The 13031-nt window shown below is 41.4% G+C and overlaps 1 protein-coding gene and 1 long non-coding RNA gene across 14 annotated transcripts in view; both read left to right on the forward strand.

Moving 5' to 3' along the window:
- RBFOX1 (RNA binding fox-1 homolog 1) overlaps nt 1-13031 on the forward strand; it is a 1139646-nt gene that overhangs the window by 304762 nt on the left and 821853 nt on the right. The window lies entirely within an intron of this gene.
- On the forward strand, nt 971-6395 carry LOC135281605 (uncharacterized). The gene is made up of 3 exons (XR_010348203.1): nt 971-1219; nt 5673-5712; nt 5829-6395. It is a non-coding gene; the product is annotated as an uncharacterized LOC135281605 (long non-coding RNA).

The following is a 13031-nucleotide window of genomic DNA, read 5'->3' on the forward strand; positions in this document are numbered from 1 at the left end:
CCTGAACATTTCTCTCTTTCAATTTTTATTTATCGTCTACTTATTTAGTCTGTCTAATGAACAGCATCATATGTAACCTCATAATGAAAACATTACAGAGTATTTCATGCTTAGCTGGAGATGAATTTGTCTCTTTGTTTGACCAAGACACACATTTGTAGGGTTATTAGAAAATAATCTATCCAGTGTATATTTTAAAATAATTGCCTGACATTGATTTTGAAACGATGACATTTATCAGAGAATAACACTAATGATATTATTGATAATGCATGCTCATTAATACAGTTGTTTTTATCGCTAGTGACAATTCCTACAAGCCACAGTTTTGAATTAAGCCTGTGCACCAGCCACTGTATAAAATCAGCCCAAAAACACAGACGTTGCCTCATAAAGCTTACGATCTAAATCTAAGATAAGAGATGACAATAAGATGATGTGGCTGGAATCATAACACATCTCCAGTCTCAGTTTTATTAACTGGGAAGGGCATTGCAGCCAAGGTGAATGATAGGGGGGAAATGAGTGAAGGTGATGGGCTTGGTTTTTCTTATTGTTGCAAGTGGGAAAGAAGTGTACAAGGGTCTCTTGCAGGATCAAGGCCTGGGATGGTGGGTGTGGGTGCATGTACTGATCTGGAGATCCTGGCAGCTCTTGAGCCCTCACATCTCCAGGACCCTTGCTGGTGGCATGAACAGCTCATTAAAATCCAGCTGTTGGCAGCCCCAGCCGGGGATCTCTCTGGTGGCACACCTGGGCAGTGGGACTGGAGAACAGCATCACACCCCAAACAACCCAATGCCTTCAGTCCTGCTGTCACCTTCAGTGGAACAAAGGATGTCCCAGAATGTCCCAAAACCCAAGTGGGAGCAGTCCTGACTGGGAGTCCTGCTCAGGAGAGGTGGGGCTCATTAACATAGCAATTTCCATAATGAGGTGCTCCCAGCATTCTGCTGCTGGAATGATCACTAAGGAGGGTGATAAACCATTCCATTGCCAGCCTCTGGCAGCTCCAGTGCCAGGATGGATCCAGATGTGGTATTCACGTTCCAGATGTGGTATTGACACTCTCTGAACAGACAGACATCATTCTCTCTCCCAGGATTTTTCTTGGGGAAGGCAGTGAGAAGCTCAGAGAAGAGAAAACAATTCTTATCTCTACTGGCTGCTCCTGCTGTTTGGCACATGTGGAATGTGTTATGGAGATTGCTTACAGAAGGTGAGGGTTTTTTGGATTGATTGGCCAGTTGGGTCAAAGCTGTGTCCTGGCAGTTGGAGACCGTCATGGGTTTTTCTTTAGTGTCTCTTTAGGACAGGATCTCTTTAGTACAGTTTTAGTATAGTATGTAGTGTAATGTAACATAGCTCAATAAGACATTTGTTCAGCCTGCTGAATCATGGAGTCAGAGCACATTATTCCCTACATTGGGGTCACCCTGAATCAATATCCAGGCACCTCCCTGCCCTCAGGGGCTGCAGTTTCCAGGTGCATTCACCCTGTCTCACCAGGGCTTGTGCTGCTGGGATCCTTCTGGGCAGGCTCCCACTGATGACAGTATTGCAGATGTCCCACATTCCAGATTTTTCCCTATCCCTGGCCCTGCAGACAGCAAGCATTCTCAGGGTAGTGGCCACTGCCTTGATCAAACCTGTTAGAAGGGCTGGTGCTGGGAGACAAACATTTAATTGATTTACAGCACAGCAGCAGTGGGAGGAGAGGGGGGGAAACACAGCATATTGGAATTTGAAATGCATAAAAACCCCGTTGTGCCAGGATGTTTTGAAATTCCAAGCAGTGAGTTTGTTCTTAGGTTAAAATGGATTTTCTAAAACCAAGGTGAGTCATTCTGGTAATGGTCCTCCTGAAAGAACTGCTCCTGAATGTGAATGGGGAGAGCTGCTGCTCATGAGGTATTCCAGTGCTTAATGGTTTCCCAAAGCACCACAGTTTTCACATTTATGAAGGAAATAAAATACTGAAAATGTGCAAATGTGAAACATAGTTTTCCAATTAATTTAATATAATCATGCTTTGCATTACACAAGTGGAATAATAATTTCACAAAAATAATTTGTCAGAAAAATAATGGATACAGCAAACATTCTTGTATTTAGAAGAGTTTATTTGGAACATTACTAATGCTTTATTGCATTTGCATTGCAAAGTAAGAAAGGTAATATCCTATCAGACATTGAGGCTCAGTGGATGTATGTTCATCACTCAGAAATTAAAGAGAGACCTTAGAGTAGAACAAATGATGGGGAAAAAAAAAAGAGAAAGAATTTATGTTCATTCCAAATGTGTCTAAACTGATGCATTGTCACAGGCTTTTAATGGGTCCAAAATCCCTGGAGGCTTCCAGACTTCAAGCAACTGAAATGAATGTGATGGAGGGGTTTTCAAATGGATTTGTAAAGGCTTCAGGAGTTTCCTTGTTTTCTTGCATGTTAAGATCCCTGCCCAGCTGTTGTAAAGAACTGTTTGTTTTCTGCTTTAGTTTACCCAGTCTGAGACAACATGAATTCAGTACATCAGAAGTTTCTCATTAAACATATTTTGGTTTTGTTGTATCTCCCATTTTTGCTAAGTGGGAAGGTATGAACTTTTCATCATGAAAAATCAACATGACCTTTTGCAAAAATGAGGTGCAAGCATTTCAGCATTCTGATGTTCTGGCATTTCAGTAAAAGACCAAAAGAATTTTAACACATAATGTATCTTAAAATATGAATAGTAACATGAATCTCTTTCCTTTGCCTGGTTTGAGATTTATTAATATATTTTGAAGTGATCATGAGAGTTCACCTTAGTAATAATAATAAAAAAAAACTTGAGCAGGAAAAAAGTTGGGAAATTTTAGGTAAATTAATTTTTTGTTAATTCCTTGAAGACTCCTTTGTGGTTTATAATACATAATTACTGGAAACAATTTTTTATTTGCTGTTTGCAAGGGATGAAGTAATGGTTCTCCTAATAGAATTTAAAAGATGTCATTATCTAAAAATTGGAGGATTTGTAGCCAATGTAGTGGGCAGAGTCATTCTAGATCCTGTTTAACATGTGGAGTTTCCATGTTCCAGCAGGGAAGAGCCATTGCAGGCAGCTTTTATCCAGGACTGAATAAATCTATAATCAGCATTATCACAACACCAGCAGGAATTGTCAGCCCCCAAAAGATTGTGGCTTAAAGGGAGAAACTCTTCCACACAGATTTGACTTCACCAGTGTGACCTGACCCCCTGGGGCTGCTGGGGTGGGGAAAGGTGAGGCCACACCTGGCTGGGCTGGAGCTGGGGGGATAAGTTCTGGCAAAATGGGGTTGGAGGGCAAAGAAACTCACTCACACCAGGCCAACACTTCTGTTTCTGGGTAGAGCACCTTGTCTGATAGTTACTGGGATAAACACCGAGTACCCAAAACAATAGGAAGACTTATTTATAAAAACTTTCTGTTCTTCACCTGGGCATGACTCCGATTTCCTGCTCACAGTTGAACTCAATTTAAGTGCCCTAAGATGGCTGGGGCATTCAGGATTCTGTTTCTGCCCCACTGAACTCAGCTGCAGTTGATACTCAGATGAATGAATTAATCAGATTCCTCTTTTGTTCCTGTGCTGCTGATGGGACTCTCTTTGGGAGCAGAAATGGTCACTGACACCTCCTGTTCAAAGAACATGCACTTTGAATTGTAGAGAACCAAGGACAAATTAACAGGAAAACACAGATTCTTTTTCCCCCCAAGCTCTCAGAGCTGTGAGGTGTATGGCATCACACAACAATAAGTACAGGCAGGCGTAAGTTAATATGTAAAGAATAACCTTTGATTATGCATTTGGGTTGGTAGCAATGTCCTAAACTCTAGTGGATAACTGACAGATCTCAGCATTCCCTGTTCTCTCCATGCTGTAGGATTATATATCTTTTAAAATAGAATTTCCACCATTTTAGTCTAGTGGAGTTGTGGAAGACTGCAAATAGCATTTCAGTCAGCACTGCTATTCTTCCCAGATGGCTCGGAGCACTTTCCTTCAAAGAAATTCCTGTCACAGAGGCTCCATACACGTCTTAGGCACCAACAATGCATTTCTGTGTCAGCAAAACAGTTCTGACAACTGCAGGCACTGCTTGTGTTTGAGGGCATTCTGAGGAAATAACCTCTGCAGCTAAATGCTTGTAAATTTTCCATTGTGTTGCTCAGACCTGCTGCTTTCACTGCAGGCAAACCTGGCTGGGTTCTGTGAGCTCTGCTGTGACGTGCTGGGTTTGGGATCCCCGTTCCTCGTGAGATGCACTCGTGTCCCTTTGCCTGGGGAAGGTGCAGGTTGCTTTTTGTGTCCCCCAAAGCCTGGCTGGGCTCCTGCAGCACAGCTAGCAGCCCTGCTGCTACATCTGTGGCAATTCCACCCAGAGGAGATGTTGCAAGACAGTGAGTCCCCAGTGGGATGTAATAGAATGGAAGCAGATGGTGAGCTGAGGAGAATTTCAGGGGAGGATTACATTTTCCAGTTACTGTCTTTTTGATTTCACTGTTATTGTCTGATGAATTGTGTCAGATTTGATCCTTCAGATTGAAAAGCTGCTCCTCAATGTGCTCCCAAATGTACAGATAAAGTAAATGGCTGCTGCCAATGTACTGTCTTAGAAACTTAATTTTTTAATGCCTATTAGAAGGGCCTCTCATTCTATCATATGTACAGTGATTTCTGCCTCCAGCTAAGGATTTTGTTCTGTCCTAGTTTGGGGTGTCAGTAGCCTGCTGGGGTTTGGTACATAACATACTTGAGCACTCATGCTTTACTCCTGCCCAAGGCAAGCAGAAAGGCTTTCTCTTGCCCTGGCTTGTTTGCACAGCTTTGCTGTGGCTGCTTTGCAGTCCCTGATCAGCACTGGGTCTGCACAGCCCTGCTGGGAAAGCCACGCTCGGAGAGCAGGGAGACACAGAGAGCTCAGACCCTTCATTGGCACACCCAATGTGAGCCCATCCCTGGTGGGAGGGCAGGACCAGCTCCTGAGGAGCTGATTCAATGCAAGTGCATCAAGATGCCCTTTCTACAATGTTCTACAAATCTACCAGTTGATTTCTTTGATGTGCAACTTAAACAGTTGTACTTTAAAGTGCTTTAAAATGTGTATGAGAAAAAAGAAAATCAAAACTTCAGCACAAGGATATTCTCTGGGTCAACTCTACCTGTTCATTAAAGCAAGATTGATACTCTGAATTTAAACACCCCAACAGTGGAAAGTCTTTCACACCAATGATGTGGAATCAGGCCTTAAATCTTGGATATAATTAAGCCCTTCTCTAACTATGGCCAAACATTGTTGTGCCTGCCCCTGTAGCAGAGGTTGCTAGAGTTAATAGTATTTTTTTGTTTCTTATTGCTAAATGGCCATTATTCTCTGGTGATTGTACATATAAAAGTAGACCCAGAAACAAATCTTTTCTGTGTCATTCCTTCCTATAACCTTATAGCATGTTCAGTCTTACTCCCTTTCCCCCTCAGTTAAATCCTGCATGTTGATTTATTCCATTATGGAAGACAAGGTTATAGAAGGATTTTGACTCTTTTGAATTGAATTGAATTGAGGTATGAAGAGTGGGTAAATCTAAATGAGGTTGAAATTTGTAGTAGATCACAATGACAGCTTTCTGACTGCTTCCTTTTATTTAGTGTTGGCTCATTTACTCAGTCCTAGAGACTCATAAACATCGTAAGTGCACATGTAAGTGCAATGAACTTCTCTTCTAGGCTGTTATGGCTCAGCCTCCTTCAGTGTCTTTTGAAAACTGCCATTTCATATATTGCTTTGATCTCCCTCCTGCACAGATGTTGCAGAGAACCAGGACATTTGAGCTTCCTGCTGCTGCTGCTGTTTGAGCCCTGCATTCTGTGCTGGAACATGCTTGGGAAGGGTTCTTGTTTGATATTTTTCATGCAAGAATGGTTTAGAAGGATCCAAAGTTTCCAGTAAATGTGAATGTTGAACTTGACTGCCATCTGTTACTTAATGGAGCCTAAAGAGACAAGAGATTCACCTCAATAATCTGAGGATTCTTATCTGTATTTGTGAGAGCCTGCCCAAACAGCCCCAGCTGTGTCACCTCCAGAGAGGCTGCTGCAGAGGCAGCTTCAAAACTGCTGATTTATTTCACCCCAAAAATGAGGCAGTGACAGCAGTTCTGTGTAAAAAGGAGGGTACAGTGGCAGTGCTGGTCACACAGCCTGCCTGGGAAGGAGTAGGATGTGGATTGATGGGAAGGATTCAGGGCATCAACAGCTCATTGTTGGCTTTGCAAATCAGGTTCAGTTCCCTCAAATGTGATTTGTGATCATTCACTTGTGGGGAATTTTGGAAGGGATTTGAGATGGGACTTCTGAGTTGTTTTTGATGATGTGGTTTATTTTCTTATCTTCTGCATAGCCAGGAAGGGTGAATTTCGCTTCTTCACTGCATGGTTTAGAAGATCACAAGACCCTTAGTTACAAGACCATTTAAGGAGTTATTGACCAATATAACACTGCCAACAAGGACATTTATGCTTTTTGACCCAATCCTTAAATATTTCCTCTTATGGACTCATGCTACAGTGTGAGCTTTCTTAGCCAATCATGTTATGGCACACAAACCTACAGCGCTGCATTCTAAACTCCTTGTTTACCTCTGTAACTACTTTTATTTTTTCTATATCTTAAACTGCAAAACTCTAAACTTTTCTCCACTTAGCTTTACGTAAATCTTTGAAGTTTATGTTATGTAAAACTTTAAAGTCTAAATTCACATTCTTGCTTCTAGCACCTAAGTTTGGAAGCTTTTTCCAAGGTCTCAGATCAAATCCTGTGTTTGATTCCAAGCCCAAAGTTCTAAGAGTTCCCTGCATTTTGGATTCCAACAGTTATTTATGAACAGTACCCTGTTTATTGGCAGCAATTATTGGAAGGATAGGTGTAAAGACATCATTATATCCATGTATAAGGGTGGATATTTTGAAATTCTCAGTATCTTTAGACACACATGGAAATCATACCATGAATGTGCACATCATTCCTGAGTGCCCCCCAGGAAAGTGCACCTGGACACAGAGGAATTCTGTCGCACCTGGCTGAACTCAGGGGCACCAAGCTGCACAAACACCATCCTGCATTTCCATGGGTTCTCACCCGAAAATGGAGCCTCCATGGGCAAAAAAAAAGGATAAAAAAAGAACAAATTAGAGGAATTACACTTCAACGAGCACTAGAATTTAACAGCATTTAGATGGGAATGGGTATTTAGTTTAAACTTTGATTTATGACTTTATTAATCCAAGTCAGAACTCTTGCTTCTGTTGCACCTGGTTTGCATTATTCCTGTAGGATGGAAATAATGGAAAGAGTACCCTGAGTTTATTCTCCATAAAGGGAATTTGGGGCTGCATCTGGCCATTTCAGGAGTACTTTCAAGCCTTTCTATCCCAGCAATCTCCATGCCGTGAAAGCCCACAGGCTGTTAGACAGTTACATGTCTTTTTGTTCCTCTCTAATGAAGCTGTAATAAGGCCCCAAATCTCTTGGAAATCATTTCTCAAAAATGAAATAGCAAAGCAGTGCTGAGCGGGGCTATTGCAGCCCTGTCAGCACCGTGTGATAAAGTAGCATAAACACAAATTACACCAGCAGCAAGAGGTTTTGGTACACAAAAATAGGAAATATTACTTTTCTGTGCATGTTTTTGGTTTAGCATGACTGCTGAGAGCTCTGGGGATTATCCTACATGAATTTCAGGAATGGTGTAGAGCCCACTGAGCTCCTATCTGCTAGGTCCTATGAAATTAATGGCAGTAGGAAAAGCAGGAGTTTCATCACTTTTGGAAAATACTGGGAAGTGAAATGAAATTGCTAGTTTTGAAAGAGTCCAGAGGAGTACAAGGATGTCATGATGACTCCTGGTGACCAACTGGGCTGTTAAGACATAAATAATTCTCGAAATAGGGACCAAAGTTATGTTTCTGCTTTTTGAGTTTGTTTTTTTTTTTTTCCTCCAATAAGCAATGTGAAAATCCCACATCAGGATTGCCTCTGTGTAATTGAGTATTTCTGTCACACCTGGGTGTGCCCATTCCCCTTTCCCACACTAAATAAACCCAGAGGATCTGGGCCGGGCTCCTCCAAACTGCCTTGTGCAATCCCAGGGAATGCACCTCCCCTCTCCCTCTGAAAAATAAAGTTCTTTCAAAATCATCAGTTAATGATATTGGTCTAAAAGAACCAAATCATATTTTATCAGCAGGACTCCTCTGAGCAGAGGTTTAATGAGTGTGGAAATACAGAATTAAAGTGACTGCCTTATAATACTGCACATAAATGCTACTTCCACTTGCCCCATGAATGCTATTTCTCATAGAAATTTCTAAATTAAGTAGTGCAGACTGGTACAAATATTTTTCTGTGTTTGCATCTTTGTTTTTCAGCCTTCTGCCTGAACAAATTTGTAAATTATGTACATTTGTTTCTCTTATCCCACTGTACATAAATTGTATAGATAAAATCAATGCATTTTATTGTACTACAGTTTGCTATACAATATAAACTTGAAGACCAAGACAAATCAGACATAAATTTATACTTTTCTGGAAGCTATAAAAATGTATGGGATTGATTTCTTTAGCACAGAGAAGAATCTGTAACCTAAGTTTGTTGAGAAAAAATTTCTCTGAGTTGCAGTTGTGAGAGATGGACATAACACTGATTACATAGTGAATGGATGAATTTGTGAAGTTATTTAAATTTGGGAAGTAATGTTTTTGTTGGTATTTTTCTGTCCTTTCTGTGTCTGTTTAAGTGTTCTCCTCTTCCATTTCTAACTTCACAATTGTTTACCTTTATTAACTTTAATTATAAAGCTTTTATGCCCCCATAAAGGGCTTTAGTGGAAAATCAAACCAGATGCTGTAGGAATCAGATTGGTGAAATAAATGAAAAACACCTTGACAGGACCATCTTAAGCCATGTTTTTGAAAGAAATGAAAATAGGAAAAAAGCAATAAGTCAACCCTCAGGAAACCATGGGCACAAATAGAATTCAGCTGTAGTAGTTTATTGTGGGAAAATCTTTGACATTTATGCAGTTTATGAATGCACTGAAAAACCAAGGAGAGTGGTGAAAATCTGTAGCTTGGTGATGAAGTTAAAATAAAACAGCTGACACTGTTCCTCTGCAGGAAAGAAACCTTCCCCACACGTGGAAAATGGTAATGTTCCTTGAGGAAAACCAGTTTGTAAATGAGCAGTAAGGCAGGGGAGGTGTTGGGTTGCTGGAAAAGGACAGAGGCCAGAGCAGTCAGGGATGGAGCAGAGAGAGCCCAGAGCTCCTGTGAGGGTAAAGCTGAGCCTGGCAGTGGCTCTGCTGGGCAGCCAGAACAGGAATGAGGGGTTTGCCATGGAGAGCAGGAAGGATTTCCTCAGCTGGCAGTGGGAGGAGGAGGAAGCACCACTGATGGGAATTCTTCTGATGGAAGAGAGCCTAGGGGAGGGTGAATGCATGGGACTGCGGTGTGAAGAAGAGGAATGGCTCCATAGATTTCCTGTTCAGTGCTAAAATCCCAGGCCTGGCTTATGCTGGGACTCTGGGGAAATGTTAATTGATATGTGACACATTTCCACAAGCATCACTGCTCAGTGTCACTCACAACAAGGCTGCTCAGATTCTGTCCTCAGCCTGCAGTGCAACAAATAAGTGAAAACTGTGCTCGGGCTGAGCCTCTAATATTGCACAAACCTGGGGGACAGGTAACAAGGGGTAAGTGATTTAAGGACAACTGAGAGTGTGCATCAAGAGAAATTGGGGAAGGAAGGAAGGAAGGAAGGAAGGAAGGAAGGAAGGAAGGAAGGAAGGAAGGAAGGAAGGAAGGAAGGAAGGAAGGAAGGAAGGAAGGAAGGAAGGAAGGAAGGAAGGAAGGAAGGAAGGAAGGAAGGAAGGAAGGAAGGAAGGAAGGAAGGAAGGAAGGAAGGAAGGAAGGAAGGAAGGAAGGAAGGAAGGAAGGAAGGAAGGAAGGAAGGAAGGAAGGAAGGAAGGAAGGAAGGAAGGAAGGAAGGAAGGAAGGAAGGAAGGAAGGAAGGAAGGAAGGAAGGAAGGAAGGAAGGAAGGAAGGTTGGTTCCTGTGATTTAGGTGTTGGATACAAGCAGGTGGATTCTGTTTCATACTGAATGAATAAAGATCTTATCTGGAGTCATTTATATTTAGATAATTTCTTGACAGACCACCCTGATCTCAGTAACTAATAGACATAATATGACAAAATGGTGCTTTTTTTTTTATAAGGCTAAATGTATTTCTGTTGTTAACAGCTTATTTTTCTTAAAGACAAAAATAGATCCTTCTGCACCTTTTTGACCATGACATTGTGTGTTTTGTTCAATCCTTTAGTATTTCTGAGCTCTGTGGAAGTCAGCTTGTTCCTTTCAGCTTGTTCTTAATGTTAGTTTTCCATTTTCTAAGATTTTACTGGAAAGAGGCAAAAACCCTGAGAAAAGCCTTCAGAATATGGAACTTTAATTATCAGTATGCAATCTAGATTTAGAGGGCTTCTTTCAGTATGTATTTTTTTTTACCAAGCTGTGAACCTCGGTTAATTTTAGAAGGTCTGATGAACCAAAATAGATGTCCTCTGCTTGAAAGTCAGATGATTCAGTTGAACCACAGACCCTTGAGCTCTTCAGGGCTGCATGGCTGTGGAGGCTCTGACTTTTAAAATGTGGCTTAGTTGTGGAAATGGAAATCAGATATGTTTGGGGGTCTTCTTCCCCCTCTTGAAACATTTTCCTGCAGTATGCTTTGAGCTTTTATTGAAAATCTGTGAAGGTATTACCTTCATGTAAATATTTAGTGATTTGGACCACAGGTTCAGGAATTTTTGGGGATTGCTTGCCTCCTTTGGCCCATGGTAAGAAATGGGCAGGGCTCTGGGTTACTCTCACTGACCAAGGAGTTTTTGTCACAAGGGGAAAACAAAAGGAGAACCAGGATTCAGAAAAAAATAATCACTCTAGTTTGAAACATGCCCAAAGCCATTGCTGCCATGTTTGGGACCTCCATCCCTCCACGGTGTCAGAAATTCTCCTTTCAGAGTTAGTGGCCTGATTTCCAAAGCTTGTGCTGCCTGTTTGTCCTGCTAACTAGCACAGGAATTGAGTGTTCAGCACATCCTGAAATCATCCTGGGATTTGTTACTTGTTTATTTGGGCTGGTGCCTGGAGAATGGCAGCCTCCAATTTGTAATCCAAGCCTACAAGAAGCTGGGATGAAAGTTCTCACTTTTTTCTCTTCTGTCATTATTGTTATTAGGCGGCCTTTGAAACTTAGAACAATGACTCAGTGATCTCCCACCAGATTTGGTGGGGGGGGGACAGGGAGAACCATTGAAATTTGAAAGGAAAAAGAAAGAAAAAGTTTTCATAAAAAAAAATCTGGCTCTCTAAAAGAAAGAGAGAGCACACAGGCAAGGCTGGATGGATGCACATTCCACCACACACGCACAGCCTCTTCCAAGCCTTTGTTCATATCTGAATCTGGCTCCAGTTCTCCCAGCAGATTTTTCATTTGGACCCTGCATTTGTGGCATATTTGCAGTCTCAGGCCCTCAGCAAAAGAGCACTTTGGAATCAGATATCTGAAAAGCATCATGATGGGAAAAGATTATTTACAAACACGACTTTAAAATATAGAATGGGATGTTTTATATAGAAAATAAAGTGTCACCACACTGGAGATATTTCAAGAAGGCTCATCTTATCTGTTTTGTTTTGTAGAAATGATTCAGTGTTTGTGGTAACATCACAAGTACAATGTGGCTTCCACTGAATTTGTGTTTTGAGACACTGAATGCAATCCACTGTGCATGGGTAAAGTCAGTCTATCCAGAATAAAATCAGAGGAGGTTTCATATTCCTTTAGTGGAATGCTTTAAGGGACAAGGTTCTGTTAAATAGCAAAGCTTCAGAACACAGAATTTGGGTACATCACTGTAGGAGTGTGGGGGAAGATACAGCAGAGCAGCATTCAGATGTGAACTGGGTTTACTGACAGTCCAATGATGTTCAATCCTCTATTCCCAATACAGCTGGAAACCTGTGGAGTCTGGATATCACACATGCTCCTACATGCTGCATAAAAATGAGGGGTACACATGGTTCCTGGGTATTTCAGTATTGTGTTGTGCTTTTAGCATCCAGTACAGAACAAACAAAATATTACCCCTTAAATTGCCACAAATTCAAGATAAATATTTCTTTCAATAAAAAGTTTTCCAAGACAGTTTTCACAACAAGCCTTTTTGGCTGCAGACTGCTACGTTTTCAAGCACAGGTAGCTAAATCTGAAGTGTGCTCTGTTTCATTTGCTTTTTAAGAAAGGTAAAACTTTGGGTCCCAAAGCAGTGTTCACACATGCAGATAAAGACATCACTTGAATTGTCCTCTGAAGCACCTGGTGAGACACTGGAAAGCAAAAGCTAAATTTCAGAGACAAGTAACTCTAATTTCCTGTTGCTGATCAGAGCATACACAATTCTCTTTTTATAAATTGGTTTTGTACCACAAATTGTTTCCTGAAATCTGCCAGGTATTCATTCATTAAGAACATTTTATCCTGTAAAAGCTGCAGAAGCACAAATCCAGCAAGGTTTTGGTTGCCTGAGCAGCCCAAAGCCCAGAGGAGGGAGGGGATTTCACTGGTCTCTGACACTCAGGCACCTGTGATTCCTCCTGCTCTGTGTCTGGGTGCACCTGCCTGGGGCTGTGTTCTGGCACTGCCTTGCACCCAAACCCTGTTTGGAATCTGCTAACAGCACTCATTGTAATTACTGTGTATTACTTAATTGGGATTCGTGTAATTATTATTTTAAACTACTTTACATGTCCTGATTTGAATTTTTAATTTAGAAAACAGATATTCAGACCTTCGATCTGATTCCCTTTGGATGGCTGTGGATGGAGCATACATTTTAATGCTGCAGGTTATTTGTATGCAACAGGGTTTTCCCAAGCTACACTCC

This window comes from Passer domesticus, chromosome 15 (assembly GCF_036417665.1).
Source record: "Passer domesticus isolate bPasDom1 chromosome 15, bPasDom1.hap1, whole genome shotgun sequence".
In the NCBI taxonomy this organism is placed as follows: domain Eukaryota; kingdom Metazoa; phylum Chordata; class Aves; order Passeriformes; family Passeridae; genus Passer; species Passer domesticus.